The following is a 16485-nucleotide window of genomic DNA, read 5'->3' on the forward strand; positions in this document are numbered from 1 at the left end:
CCACCAACTCTCAAAATCAGATTCAACTCATTGTCACTTATAGAATCCAAGATATTTACAGTTGACAGTAACATACCACTTTATAGTTTGCAAAGATTTTACTTAAAAGATTTCATTTGGTTTAACAATAAGCCTCTGAAGTAGATACTATGGGTATTATTATTCCTATTTTACAGATGAGAAATAAGTATCATGAGCAAGAATTATTTATGATGAAGATGGAAACTAACTTTCTAGCCATTACTCCATCCTGAAGCTAGCAAAAGAGTGAAAGTCTTATATGAGTTAATTCTATAGAACACAAGCATAATCAAGAAGACTAGAGATATAACCATTAGGAAAGTAGGTCAAGAAGACAGAAAACAAAAACATCATGGAACAAACCTGGATTTAAGCAAAGAATAAGTTTTAAATGAAACAGACATTTCCCAGGGCACACTTGAAAAATCATAATGAATAGATTTACGAGGTTCTTGATATGAATTGGAAAAGTTGATATAATTAAAATAAGGGAAAATTTCTCAGACTAAGAGTTAAGTCCTATATTTCTTCCTAAAGACAACATAGGATCACTTGAGACAATGGGATTTACTCTGGTGGAAAGAAGCAAGATGTAGAAGTGAGGAATCTGGAGTTCTATTCCTGATTCTGTTGTTAATTTTCTACCTCAGTTTACTCAAATGTACAAATGAAGAACAAGATTGGCCCCAAAGAAAAGATATGAGAGAACTTCTCCCTGCTCCTTTGCAGGGATTGCATAGGATTAGAAAGTTATAAACTACCTCAGAGTTTGGATGTTTTGTTTTGTTTTTAGGTTTTTGCAAGGCAAATGGGGTTAAGTGGCTTGCCCAAGGCCACACAGCTAGGTAATTATTAAGTGTCTGAGACTGGATTTGAACCCAGGTACTCCTGACTCCAGGGCTGGTGCTTTATTCACTTTGCACCTAGCCACCCCAAGAATTTGGATATGTTGATTGGTTTTGTTGAATTTCTTTTCTTTAAAAAAATTCTTTATAATAAAAAAAATAGTTCTCTGGGAGGAGAACGGATACAGGAACAAGTTTGGGCAAAAGATATTTTTAAAATCTATTTTTTAAATGTAGTCTTTCAAATTAAAAAAAAAGTCCTCCAGGCCCTTTTAGGGTGGAATATCATGAAATTATTATCTCCTTAATTTTACACTCTAAAACTCTATTAAAACAGCCTAAGATTTCACTAGCATATTTTTTTTCAGCTGAGTCACAAAGTGAGCTTATATTTCACTTCCAATCAAACTCCTAAACCCTTTTTCATATGAACTGCTGTCAAAAATGCCAGGCAAACCCAGGATTGTTGTGAGCATAATGAGATTACATAAAGCCCTTTGAAAAGGTAAAAGTACTAAAAATATACAGTATTATTAGTTCAATCCTTAAGAGAAAAATTAAAAAGTCATTCCCATATAATTTCATTTTTACTCCTTCTCAGGGGACCCTGTTCCTGAACTCTAGAGGTTCTTGAAGGTGGTTCTAGAAAGAACTGGAGGCAAATAAGAGAGCCTGTATAAAGCATCCAGAACTGAATCCAGTGTTCCAAATACTAACTGACCCACACAAGGCAAACCATGTCTTTGAATCAGAACAAGATTTCTACTACTGCTACAACAGAAAGAAAATTGTCTAGGCCAGGAAGGTTGAGTCATTGATTGACTTACAGGATCAATCTAACCTTCACTGACATTGAGTTCCAGGGCTTTCTCCTCAATTAGAATGAATGCTCCTTAAGATTAAAGACTGTTTTAGTCTTTCTTTGTAACTCCTGATTCTTAGCTAGTGCTTGGCCCATAGAAAGTATTTATTAAACGACTATTGACCAACTATCCTTGACCTCACACACTGTAGACTCAAAGAAGGAAAGGTCTTCCAGTGGAAAGATCATAGATTTAAAGCTGGAAGGGACCTTTGAAGTCATCTAATCTAGCTCCCTCTTTTTTTACAGAAGAGAAAACTAAGGCCTGAATTGGTTAAAGGAATTGCACAGAGTCATATAGTATCTGGGATAAGATTTAAACTTCTAGATTATCATAATTGATGATGATTAATAATGATGATCATAAATGAAATTTAACAAAAGGGAAACTGAGGTAAACAGGGCCCTGCTGCTTGTCAATAAATGGATCAGTGGCTTACCTTTATTTATGCCAAAGACTCCAAGCTGAAGGATAGTTACCTTTCTTATAGTTTTTGGGAAGTACAGAATAAAGAACTGAATTGGGAGGATGACATCATGGAATTGAGGATAACAAGATTGGTTACAGAACTGAGGCACAGGGAACAATATGATTGATTAGAAGTTTGGTAATAGGGGCTAGCAATGGCCCTTCTACTTCTCCCCTAGACTTTGCAATGCTCTTTCAGCTCAGCTACAAACAGACCAGAACTTTTTGAACAAAAATCAGACATCCTTGAAGGATAGCTAGGTGGTATAGATATTAGACCCATCTCCATTATGATCATATCATCCCCAAAGTCAATTAAATTCCTTGAGACAAGAATAGCTTCATGATTAGTAAGAGAGAAGGATTTTTAAACTTAATCTATTACAGAGAGCCATGACTCAAGCAAATAATTGGAAGTAGGATCAATGAGTATATGATACAGGATCAATTCAATCTTCTCTCTCTCTGCTTTCTCCTAACCCATATCTTTCTCATAAGCATTCAGGAGAAACTTGTGAAGCCTAAAAGTCTTGGTTTTAGTGCCTTTAGAATCCCTTTCCCTCCATGTCCTGATACCCCTGAATAAGGTCCATTCTCATTCAGGAGTCTTTCCACTGAGGTTGGCAGAACAGGCTCACCCTTGGAAAAGATGAAGCTTTTCATCAGTGCTTCCCCCCATCTTCTCTAAGCAAGGGCAATTACTGAGGCATACTAGGGACCAGTCTGTTGGCTACTTCAATTAGGTCCTGTTGAAGACCACAAAGCATAGTGGGGATTTTGTCCTCAGTGTACTATCTGCTTGAAAATGTTACTCTGTCATGTTTCATATTGTAATAGAAACAGCTTTGATATTGGAGACAAGGAGCTAGATATGAATCATGATTTTGCAAATTATTACCAGTGACAACAACTTCTCCGGACATCAGTTTCCTCATTTGTGAAATGAGGAGGGCTGGATTAGATGACCTCTAAGACCCTTTATAACACCAAATCTGTGATGCTATGACCTCAGTGACTTATGGGTAAGAGATTTCTAAAAACATTCCATCTCCCCTCAGTAAACACTCCCACAAAAGACATGTCTCTTATGCCTGGAATGGATTCACTCCCTTCTTGCATCTGACTCAGAATCTTTACTTTTCTATAAATCTTAATTCAAATCTTTCCTGACCCTAAGTCACCACTTCTTATGCCCCTCCACGCCCCCAAATATATCCTATGCATATATTTTATATTGATATCAAATTTCCCTTGATGGAGTAAAAGTTCAGGGACAAGAACAATTTCATTTTTGTCCTTGCCTCTCTAGCACTTAACATAGATCCTGATACAATGCAGGACTTTAATCAATAATTATTTACTGATTAATTGATTTAAGAGTATATAAAAGGAAAGACCCTTAAGGTTCAAGGAAACCCCTTTGTCAAGCCTTGAGAAAAGTTCTGAAATGTGGGTTTAGATATTCTGTCAGAGGCAGGTATAGGGAGAAGGAAGAGGTCATTATTATTTCTCAGAAGGACCAGGTCTGAGTAGTTTAAAGAATGGCAAAGTTGGGGGGGGGATGGGTGCCCTTCTGCCACCCAAACACATGTAGTCACAATTACGTTTTCCACTTCTTGTTCTAGGAACAATAATCCAATCTATTACCCTATGGATCCATCCACCATCAAAGTGACTTCCAAAACCAAAGTTCTCTTTTCTGGCTACCATTCCCCTTTGTGTGTTGTCTCTTCAGAATATAAATTCCTTGAAGGAAGGGACTCCCCCCCCATAAATTCTTTTTTATTAATTTATCTAGACTAATTCTCTAATTTACTGATGAGAAGCCTAAGACCCCAAAAGGGAAGGTCATTCATAAAAGATCTCATAGCCATCATTTGTGTTAAATTTTCCTCACCATTGTCCTGGTACCATTACACCTATCGGTGAATCCTACAATGTGAAGAGACTCCCATGTGTCCTCTGGCTCCAGATTCAGGGCACCCCATGCTTCCCTGTGGGCAGTCACCAAAGGGCTTGGCTGGCTAGAAGTGCAGGCCTGCTATGAATGTAGAGGATTTGGGGTGGGATGGTAGAATTCTAAACTGAATCTTTAATGTTTCAAAGCCATTCTTGGATTTGTAGCACAAAACACCTATCACTGTGAGGCAAGCAGACTCCTCCAGAAGCAAGTGTGAGAGGTAAGATGTGAGGATAGAAATGGGAAATGACATCTGAGGAGCCTTTGTCCTGCTTTCCCCAGAAAGAGCCAGCTTCAAAACTCAGGAAGAACTAGATTCAAGTCTTACTTTGGACAGAGCTTGACAGTGTAACTCCAGGCAAGGTGCAACTTCTTGGGGTTCTAGGCAACCTGCTAAGTTGCAGAGAAGGTGACAACCTTCAAACAAAATAAGGGAGGAAGGAAGAGAGAAGATGAAAGAAAGAAAGAAAGAAAGAAAGAAAGAAAGAAGGAAGGAAGGAAGGAAGGAAGGAAGGAAGGAAGGAAGGAAGGAAGGAAGGAAGGAAGGAAAGAAAGAAAGAAAAAAGGAAGGAAGGAAGGAAGGAAGGAAGGAAGGAAGGAAGGAAGGAAAGAAAGGAGGAGGGAAAGAAAGGAGGAAGGACTTATAAACTAAGTGCTGGCCACTTTGCAAATATCCTCTCATTTGATCCTTAAGAGACGAGGACTATTATTTTCCTCACTTTTATAGTTGTGGAAATCGAGTCAGTAGTTAGATGACTTACCCAGGGTCACACAGCTAGTAAGTGAATCCAGGCTTGAACTTGAGTCTTCCTGGGTCCAGGTCCAGCCCTCTAACTCTACCACTTTTGTGTCTGTCACCACTGGTAATATGATATATCATAGATATGCCACCCCACCAAGGCACCAATTAGCTGTCTGCCTTCCTGGCAGAGGGATTTCCCTTACCTAAGACTGCCTTATGGCAAAGAAATCAGGGGCCTGGTCTTTCTCCTTCTTTTCAAACTGAACAGAAGGGACCTGAGAAGCAAAAGAAAACAGCAGCTGCAAAGCCCAGAATCTTAATTCCTGGTAAGAGAGTTACAAGAATCCTTAAAAGGAGATGATTCTTCCTTTGCACGATTCCATCGGTGACCCATGTAATAGAAACAGTAACCAGAAAAATATGCCAGTAAGAGAAAACTACTTTTTTTAGATGCCAGCCAGGCAAAAAATAAATGAACAAGTGGGGCTCTGTTAGGCCAGGGTCTCTCAATCAATTATCTGCATGGCCAACCTGCAGTGGGTCTGAGGATGCAGCAGCGGGCCAGATCATCAAGGCTAACAAAGAAAGGATGTCCAGTGTGCTACTTCTCATCAACACCATTAATCATCTGTGAGGGTCAGGCAGGAGGTGCTTATTTCAATTTCCAGAAGGGGGGGGCACCCAAACCCAGGGCATCTAAATAGCCTGTGGAATGCACTGAGCATGTCTAGGGATCAAGTGCAATGTAACCACCACCTGTTTCAAAACAGGTGTCCCTCAGTATACAACAGGGATCTGAGTTACAGCCTCTGAAGTGGAATTCTGGAAATCAAAGGCTATTTTCTCCTGGACTTATAGTAATTACATAAGAAGAGATTCTTTTCTAAGACTCAAAACACCCCTGCTTAGTGATAATAAGAGTTAACCTTTTGTTTTGTTTTTATGGGGGTTTTTTTGCAAGGCAATGGGGTTAAGTGGCTTGCCTAAGGCCACACAGCTAGGTAATTATGAAGTGTCTGAGGTCACACTTGAACTCAGGTCCTCCTGACTCCAGGGCCCGTGCTCTATCACTGCGCCACCTAGCTGCCCCAAGAATTCACCTTTCTAGAGCTCTTTACACTTTACAAAGAACTCAAATGTCTCATTGCTCCTCACATCAGCCCTGGAAGGGAAGAAATAGGCCCTGTTTCTCTAACACTTTTAAGTTTACCAAGTCTTTTCCAGTAGGTAGGTAATACAAGGGTTATGATTCCCATTCTATAGATGAAGATGTTGAGTTCAGAGCAGTTGAATTTTATACCCAAGGTCTTGTGGCTATAAATGGCAAAGCTAGGTCATGAGCTCCAGTCTTCTGCCCAGTGAGACTCTTCACCAAGTAGGGCTACCTATGGATGCTATGATTGTGGTTGTAATCAGAGACCTTTTCTTTCCCATTTCTAGGTGTCTCAATACAGCAGAGCAAGAAAAAGAGTGTATGGAGAAGGAAAGAAGGAAGGAAGGAAGGAAGGAAGGAAGGAAGGAAGGAAGGAAGGAAGGAAGGAAGGAAGGAAGGAAGGACAGAAGGAAGGAGAGAAAGAGGGAGGGAGGAGGAAGGAAAGAGGAAAGGAAAGAGAGAGGAAAAGGAGGAAGAAAAAGATATTTTACAGCATAATAAAGGAGTTGTACTCTAGTATTTCCCTCTGCCACTGGTCACTATCAACCCTTTTCCTCAGTCTGACACAAAGTTTATATGAAATATAGAAGAAAGTCAAGGCATTTGACCTCAGAGCCCATGACAATTTTAAATTTATCCTTCCTTGTTTAAATGCATGTGGGAGGGCAGCTAGGTGGCACAGTGGATAGAGCACCAGCCTGGCATCAGGAGGACCTGAGTTCAAATGCAGCCTCAGACACTTAATAATTGCCTAGCTGTGTGGCCTTGGGAAAGTCATTAAAAAAAAAAAACAAATAAAGGCATCGGGGGGAGAGAAGAAAAATTTGGTTATAGCTATGGGAATTAAGAACCATTTATTTGTTCAGCCCTACCCCACCAGTCTTTCTAAGTGAAGGCACAAAATATTCTGCATGTACCTAAGCTAGCTGGCTATGAATGAAGGGAATTAAAAGGCATTTACTCACTCTGTCCCAATGGCCAGAGAACATTGCATGAGATGAAGCAAAATCAGTCCAAGGCCTCTGACTTCAGGAGCTCTCCCTGTGGCAGATGACTGTGATGTGTCAGACTCACAGAAAGACTAACATGTCTCCATGACTGTGGAGTAGACTCACCAAAGTGCTGTCAACACTTCCCTGGAAAAAAAGAGGAAATCAAGTCATTGCAACCTAACAGAAAATTAGCAGATGTCAGAAGCAGTTTAGGGGATAATGAGCAGCTAGATGCCAGCATAATAAAGTGATCAGATCAATTTTGCGTCTTTTTTTTAATCACTCCTATTTACAATTAATTGATTTTATACTGTTACTAAGTCATGGTTCTTTGTGTCTGAACTTAGTTCAGAAATTCAGTTGGCCTATAATGAGTTCAAGTTTAGAAATCTGGTTCTCCTGTTAATCACTATTCTATTCTTGTCATAAGGAAAATTATTAACCTTATGGGATGTGGATGGAAACCAAGCTGTCTTTTAAGGATGTCTGGATGTCTGGTTTGTTTTTCTTTTTATTTTTTTTAATTTATTTTTATTAAAGATATTATTTGAGTTTTACAATTTTCCCCCCAATCTTACTCCACCCCCCCCCACGGAAAGCAATCTGTCAGTCTTTACTTTGTTTCCATGTTGTACCTTGATCCAAATTGGGTGTGATGAGAGAGAAATCATATCTTTAAGGAAGAGACAAGAAGTCTAAGAGGTAACAAGCTCAGACAATAAGATATCTGTTTTTTTCTAAATTAAAGGGAATAGTCCTTGAACTTTGTTCAAACTCCACAGCTCTTTATCTGGATACAGATGGCACTCTCCTTTGCAGACAGTCCAAAATTGTTCCCAATTGTTGCACTGATGGAATGAGCGAGTCCTTCAAGGTTGATCATCACCCCCATTCTGGCTTGTTTTTCAAATAGTCTGATCCAATATCTCTAACCTTGCATGTGGACTCAAAGAATGAACATTTCTTAGTCACAGGAGGGAAGGAGTGGGATCATGCTAGCCCCTCATTCCCAGTTTCCAACTAATCATAGTGATTTTGCTATTCATGATATTAAAGTCTAGTAATAAATAATAATTTATTCCATGCCTAAGTCCTGTTCTTTGTTCTGTACTTCCCAAAACCTTTAAAAGGGAAGTGTCTCTCTCATTTGGGGGTCTTAGATGCGCTGAGAAAGCAAAGATCCTGTTTACCAATAAATTCATACTTTACTAATAAATTGATCATACTCAGAATTTTGGCCTGTTTATTTTTGTAATAACTGTAGTGTAGAAACAAGCAACCTCCATCCCTCCATCAATAACGGAAATCAATTGATATGAGAAGTGAAAGTGATAGCTTCAAAAGTAATGATATTCCTACTGGGACACAGTCTTAAAAACATGAATAATCTGAGTGTTGTGTATTTTCTTTTCTATTCATGGCATGGAAATCTATATGTGTCCTTTTAAGTATGAAGGTGAAGAGGGATTTTTCTGAGTTTTTACCCTGCTATCATGCTTACTTTGCTTTGAGTTAATGTGTCATATGGTTTGGGCTGTTTAAAAAAAATAAAACAAAATCCCACTTCTCCTGAAGTATCATGAGTTAGAGTTTTGATTAAATACTGATCTAAACTTGCATTCAACCTTGGTGGGCTTTCAAGAGCCCATGTTGAAGAGACTTCTGGCTACATACATAAATGGGTTAAACCGAATTGGTGGTGGGACTGGTGGAGAAACAATGAAATAAAAACAAGCAATCCCCTAAGACTTTTCTCTCTTTCAGGCTACATCACCCCGTCTCTGGGAAGAATGCTGGAGGCACCAGCTTGTCAGCGTGAGAGGTCCTATAGGGATATGATGGGCTGCTCTGAGGACTTAAAGATTTCAGATCCAAATTCCCACAGGATCTAATTTATAGTCAGGAAGTCTCATATTCGAAGCCCACAGAGATTTGTTTGGGTATAAAGGAATACAACTGGCATAAGGCCATCCTTCTCCCTGGGTAGGTTTGTCAGGGCTGAGAGAACCTGCTGGCTTCTGAAAGAAGCAAGAGAGCAGAAATCTGGGAGGACGCAAAGCTAGTGTGGTCTTCCATCTGTTTCAGTCAATCGGCAGCTCCTCACAGGAGGTCTGAAATACAACCAATCCTGGGTAGTCACTGGCTTGCTTAGGGCCCCCACTCTCAAGAAGCTTAGCATGTAGGTGGAAAGGTAAGAGAAACACCTACCAGGAGTGTTGATCCATACATATGGATCCATACAAACATATGGGCTGTGTGTGTGTGTGTGTGTATGTGTGTGTGTGTGTGTATGTATAGCATGCCTATTGCCCAGACGAAAAGAGTTGGATAGAAAACTTACAGTCTTAAGCAATGTGTACAAGTGCATATAAGTACATATAGGCATATATGCATAGCTGAACATATTCATATATATTTGAGATAATTACATATTACCTCCCAGGATTATTATTGACAATAAATTGACAATAAAAGAAAAGGAACAACTTTTATTAAATACCTAATATATGTACTAAGCACGTCACAGATATTCATTCATTTGATCTTCATCTGATCAATAAACACATGCTAATTTTATTCCCATTTTATAGTTAAGGAAACTGCCCTCCTCGCTTTAAATCTAGTTCACTTGCTTGTTGTGGCATCATCTGCCTGATGTCGTAGCCCTCTTCAAGAACTAGGGGCAAACAACGGATATTCTTGCATTTGGTCTTCATCTGAAAAACAAACAAATGCTAATTTTATTCCCATTTAATAGTTGAGGAAACTGCAATAGAAAAAGGTTGTAATCTGCCAAGAACTGAACATCAAACAAGTATCTGAATCCAGGTAGTAGTAGTAGTAGTAGTAGTAGTAGTAGTAGTAGTAGTAGTAGTGGTAGTGGTAGTGGTAGTGGTGGTGGTGGCAGTAGCAGTAGCAGTAACAGCAGCAGTAGAAGTAGAAGTAGTAGTAGTAGTAGTAGTAGTAGTAGTAGTAGTAGTGGTAGTGGTAGTGGTAGTGGTGGTGGTGGCAGTAGCAGTAGCAGTAACAGCAGCAGTAGAAGTAGAAGTAGTAGTAGTAGTAGTAGTAGTAGTAGTAGTAGTAGTAGTAAAGGTAAAAGTAATAGCAGTAATAATAATAATAGTAGCGGTAGTAATGGTAATAGTAGTAGTAGTAGTAGTAGTAGTAGTAGTAGTGTTGGTAATAATAGTCATAGTAGTAATATTAATAATAGTAGCAGTAGTAATAGCAATTATAGTAGTAGTAATCACAGCAATAATAGTATTAGCAGTAGTAATAATAGTAATAAAAATAGTAGTAACAGCACTAATAGTAATAGTAGCAGCAGCAGCAGAAGTAGTAATAGTAATGGTAGTAGTGGCAATGATAATAATATAAATAATAGTAATAGTAGTAGTAATAACTAACATTTATATAGTGCTTACTGTATCAGTAGTTGTAGTAGCAGTAGTAATAATAATAGCAATAGTAGTGGTGATAGTAATAATAATAATAATAGTAGTGGTAGTGATAGTAGTAGTGGTAGTAACAGTAGTAGTAGTAATAGTAATAATAATCATAATAGTATTAGTGATAGTAATAATAGTAGTAATAGTAAAAGTAGTAGTAGTAGAAGTAGTAGTAATGGTAATAGTAGTAATAACATCAGTCATAGTAGTAGTAGTAGTAATAATAATAATAATAAATAGCAATAGTAGTGGTAATAATAATAATAATAATAATAGTAGTAGTAGTGATAGTAGTGGTAGTAGTAGTGATAGTAGTAGTAGTAACAGTAGTAGTAATAGTAATAATAATCATAATAATAGTATTAGTGATAGTAATAATAGTAGTATAATACTACTATTAATATAATAGTAGTAATAGTAAAAGTACTAGTAGAAGTAGTAGTAATGGTAATAGTAGTAATAACATCAGTCATAGTAGTAGTAGTAGTAATAATAGTATTAGTGATAGTAATAATAGTAGTAATAGTAAAAGTAGTAGTAGTAGAAGTAGCAGTAATGGTAATAGTAGCAATAACATCAGTCATAGGAGTAATAATAATAATAGTAGTAGTAATAGTAATAATAGTAAAAGTGGTAGTAATCATTGTAGAAGCAGTAGTAGTAACAATAATAATAGTAATAATAATAGCATTACTGGTGGTAATGGTAAAAATAATAGTGGTAATAGCAATGAAAGTAGTACCTGTAGTAGTAGTAACAGTAGTAGTAGCAGTAGTAATAATAGCAATAATTGTATTAGGGATAGTAATAATAGTAGTAGTAAGGGTAAAGGTAGGAGTAGCAATTGTAGTAGTAGTAGTAATAATGGTAATAGTAGCCATAATAGTAGCAATAATAATAGCAGTAGTAGAATAGTAATAATAGTAGAAGTGATAATTGTAGTAGCAGTAGTACTAATAGCAGTAATAGCAGTAATTGTAATAATAGTAATAGTAGTAGTGATAGCAGCAGTAGTACTAGTGATAGTAATGGTAGTAATAGTAATAATAGTAGTATTAACAGTAGTAGTGGCAGTAACAGTGATGGTAGTGATACAGCAATAGCAGTAGTAGCATTAGTAATAATAATAGTAAAAGTGGTTATAGAAGTAGTAGTAGTAATAGTAATAGTAGTAGTAATAACTAACATTTATATAGTGCTTACTATATCAGGCTCTGGACTAAGCACTATGATTATTATCTCATTTGCTTCTCACAACCACCCTGGGATATAGGTGCCCATTTTCTAATTGAGAAATCTGAGATAAACAGAGATTGAGTGACTTTCCCAGGGTCGCTCACAACTGGTAAGTGTGAGGTTAGTGGTGAGGTAAATAAATCTGAGGTCAAATTTGTACTCAGGTCTTTCTGATTGCAAACCCAGTTTTCTATCCACTGTATCAACTTGCTGTAAAATAATAATTAAAAGGTTCTTTGCAACCTCGAATAGCTATTATATTTTATATTCACATGGTGTTTATATATAAACAGTAGTGGTAATAGTAATAAATATTTATATATAAATATTCGCATATATGTGTATTTTTGTATCAATATAGATATAGCTGTGAACATGGATATAGACATGGATGTGAGATGACATGGCATAGCATGACATGATGTTGTATGAAATGACACAATATATTATTTGATATATTGTATGATATGTCCATATGTTGGACAGTTCCTGCAAATGGACAATGAGACATGGAGCTGGGCCCAGAATTGAATAGGAGGAGGGCAGTGGGTCAGTCTTCTCCCTGAATAAAATCCTTTTTAATACTAACCTTCTTAAGAACGGACACATGGCCTAGTAGATAGTAAACCAGGCTCCAAGTCAAAAAGATTGGGGTCAGGGCAGGGAGGGGTCAGGTCTTGCTTCTGACATATGGTGGCTCTCTACTTGGGACAATTCATTGAAGTTCTCCATGTTATAAAAGTCACAGAGAAAGTGTAGCAGCTTGCATCGGGAGAGTCTTCTTACAGAGAGTTCCTCATATAAAAGAGATCCTATTCCAACATTTAATATCAATATTCTTCCAGCACTGTTGGGTGACTGCTAGTCATGGGACCCTAGCAGCAAATCATTTAAAATGAAGCTCATCCAGAAGACAATGAAAAGGCATAGGATGTACAGAAGGAGGCCACAGCTTATGATAATCAATTACAACGGAGAAAACAAATGAAATACTTTCTTCATTGATGTGGAATCTAAAGAGAAGACATGGTCAGTAGAGCTAGAGGTGACTGCTGTCAGGACCTTGGGGTAGGAAGCTACTGCAATGATGGTCCCATTACACACACACACACACACACACACACACACACACACACACATACACACTAGACCTAGACTAATGGGTGGCAATGACATGAAGACTGACATCTTGTACTTCATCTTATTTAATATTACATAGCCTAGTAAAGTGCCTGACTCATGACACATACTTCACAAATGTTTATTGATTGATTGATTGTCTAACAGTAAGTTATTAAGAGGGCAGCTAGGTGCCAGCCTGGAGTCAGGAAGATCTGAGTTCAAATTTGACTTGACACTACTGGTGTGACCTTGAGCAAGTCATTCAACCCTGTTTGCCTCAATGTCCTCACCTATAAAATGAGTTGGAGAAGGAAATGGCTAACCACTTAAGTATCTTTGTCAAGAAAACCCCCCTCAGAAAAAAAGGGTCATGAAGAATCAGATACGATTGAAACACAAAAGTTATTTAGAAAGTCAAAGTTCTACAGATTTATTATCATTTTTGTCTCTTCTAGATGATGAACCCAAACATACTTTATTATCCATATCTTAAAAGTAATTCAGGAAGGGGCAGCTAGGTGGTGCAGTGGATAGAGCACTGGCCCTGGAGTCAGGAGGACCTGAGTTCAAATCCGGTCTCAGACACTTAATAATTACCTAGCTGTGTGGCCTTGGGCAAGCCACTTAACCCCATTTGCCTTGCAAAAAAAAAAAAAACTTAAAAAAAAAAAAGTAAGTTAGTTTCACAGATTGAGAGCCAGAAGCGGTCCTAGAGATTTAGCACAACCTCCTCATTGGAGGATCTAGCACAACCTTAGATGGAGGATCTAAGATCCAAAACAGTAAAGTTATGTGTCAAAAATCTCATAAGGAGCAGAGGCATCAGAACTGAGATCCGAGAGCACATCATCTTTTTTTCCATTGTACCTACCACAAGTCTATAATTCACCACCCCAACACACACACAGATACTCGACAAGTATTGTTGGCCAATCATTACGTGTAAAAAAGCAATGACCCTCGACACTAAAAACCACCATGTTTTCAAGACTAGTTCTGGAAGTCAGTTCCAGTTTTTCTTTTGCTTTGGATATGATCATTTGAGTGACAAAGATGATTTCAAGGCAACAGCTTTTAAGACCTTTGTAGTGTTTTTTGGAGGCTATTATAAGACTTCCAAGTAATCATCTATTGTCACCATCATAATATGTAAGAAACAACAATAAGGGATGGAAAAAAGAAAAAACAACCAAACAAAATTATTCTCCTTTAGATTGTTAAAGTCAATCATGAAAGTCAACATGGCCTGGTGGATAGAATCAGGAAGAGCTGGGTTCACGTCATTGCTCTGACAGGTACTATCATCTAACTATGACTAAATTACTCAGCATCTCCATATTCTCCAGGAAATTTCACTCCAAGTTCCAGATCTGCAGTGAACCAGATCTACTACACTAAGGATATTTGTTGTTTAGTCAGTTTTCAATTATGAATGACTCCATATGACCCAATTGGGATTTTCTTGGCAAAGATAATGGAATGGCTTATCATTTCCTTCTCCAGCTCATTTGACAGATAAGGAAACTGAGGCAATCAGGGTAAAGTGACTTTCCCAGGGTCACACAGCTAATAAGTATTTGAAGTAAGATTTGAACTCAGGAAGATAAGTCTTCCTGACTTCAAGCCATTGGGCCACCTGGCTGCTCCTGAGACAAAAATAGACATTTTTCTTGAAAGAGAAGTAGAAGGGGGCAGCTAGGTGATGCGGTAGATAGAGTACCAGCCCTGGAGTCAGGAGGACCTGGGTTCAAATCTGGTCTCAGACACATAATAATTGCCTAGCTGTATGACCTTGGGCAAGTCACTTAACCCCACTGCCCTGTAAAAACTAAGAAAGAAAGAAAGAAAGAAAGAAAGAAAGAAAGAAAGAAAGAAAGAAAGAAAGAAAGAAAGAAAGAAAGAAAGAAAGAAAGAAAGAAAGAAAGAAAGAAAGAAAGAAAGAAAGAAAGAAAGAAAGAAAGAAAGAAAGAAAGGAAGGAAGGAAGGAAGGAAGGAAGGAAGGAAGGAAGAAAGGAAGAAAGAAAAGCAGAAGTTTGTCCTAATTAGCCGATCACATGCTAGATGTTTTGTTGTGTGTTATGATTACTTTAATGAATCTATCAAAGAAGTAAAGATACCACATAATGACATCCAGCTTCCTTACACTAAGGTCTTATGATTAAGGATTAATGAAAATATAGCAAACTCAGCAAAGAGGCAAGAGTTTTTCAGTAGATGGGGGCTCAGAACCATTCTTCATATAGGTAAATCTGTACCTTATCCCTAGAGGTGTCAGACTCATGATATATAGGCTAGAGTGTGGCTAAATCAGATTAAAACATAATTGGGAAATGTTTAACAAAATAAATAAAAATATAATGCTTTGACAGGTGCTGAACTGTCCAAATAGATCTACCCCAAAGCAGAAATTATATGAGTAAAAACCTAAATTTTTTTATTTTTAAGCAAAGTTTCAGAGATTTAGAACCCTGAATAGTATTCTACCAAGGTTTCAAATAGACAAAAATTACATCAGAATGACAAAGAAATAATTATTTTACATATTATAATCTCATACATTCTTTAGGCTATAAAAGTTATTTTTTTTAAAAAGACAAATTCTTAATTTTTCTTTCAATATCATAGATATTGAACAAGTTTAGTTAAGCAGAATCATAATCTCAATATACAATCTCTAAGATAACAAATCTAGTTAAACAGACTCTATGTGTGAACTAAATCAGATTACAGATTAAACTACATATTCGGGGTTCTCAGTGATCTCATTGAGAAGGGAGATTTACATGCCTACAGAATCTCCAAGTCAAATTCCCTTTTTGACTCCTTAGCTGAGGAATGTAAGAAGGGACTTAAATAAATGCTCACATTCCATAGGGCAGGTGTTCAGCCAGTTCCACAATATCTAGGAGAAATGACCCTGCCCCCCCTCCACAAATAATCAAAATCCATTAAAGAAAATTTAAAGGGGTGGCTAGGTGGCGCAGTGGATAAAGCACCGGCCCTGGAGTCAGGAGTACCTGGGTTCAAATCCGACCTCAGACATTTAATAATTACCTAGCCGTGTGGCCTTAGGCAAGCCACTTAACCCCATTGCCTTGCAAAAACCTTAAAAAGAAAAAGAAAATTTAAAAAAATATTCCTATACAAATCTAAATCAATATGTGGCAGGAATCTGTTTCTATTTCAGTTTGACACTGCTGATAAGTATATATACACATAATCAGGACTTAAAAATTGCTAGTTGATTAACTGATGTTGAAAAAGATGAGGGGTAGAATGGCTGTTCTCAGAACTATCATGGGCTTAGCACTTGCTCAGCACCTTCCAACTTTACCAGCAGAGAGTGCAAGAACACCAAGGTGAGTGTGGGATTTCCTAAAGCTTGATAGGTTGGGAATTTTTTTTAATAGGAGCATGTTAATGGCTAGCAATGCCATCTGGTGGCTAAAAAGAGATCTCATCTTAAAATGCTTAAAACTCTTCCTTTAATCATGTTCCATTCCCACCAAATAAAGTCCAAACTTCTTAGACTAGCATTGAAGGTATACCATGTTCTAACATTCTACCTTTCCAGAATTCGTCTCAAACTAGTCTCCCTATATATTCTATATTCCAGCTAAATTAAATTCTCAAC

Source organism: Macrotis lagotis, chromosome 1 (genome assembly GCF_037893015.1).
Source record: "Macrotis lagotis isolate mMagLag1 chromosome 1, bilby.v1.9.chrom.fasta, whole genome shotgun sequence".
NCBI lineage: Eukaryota > Metazoa > Chordata > Mammalia > Peramelemorphia > Peramelidae > Macrotis > Macrotis lagotis.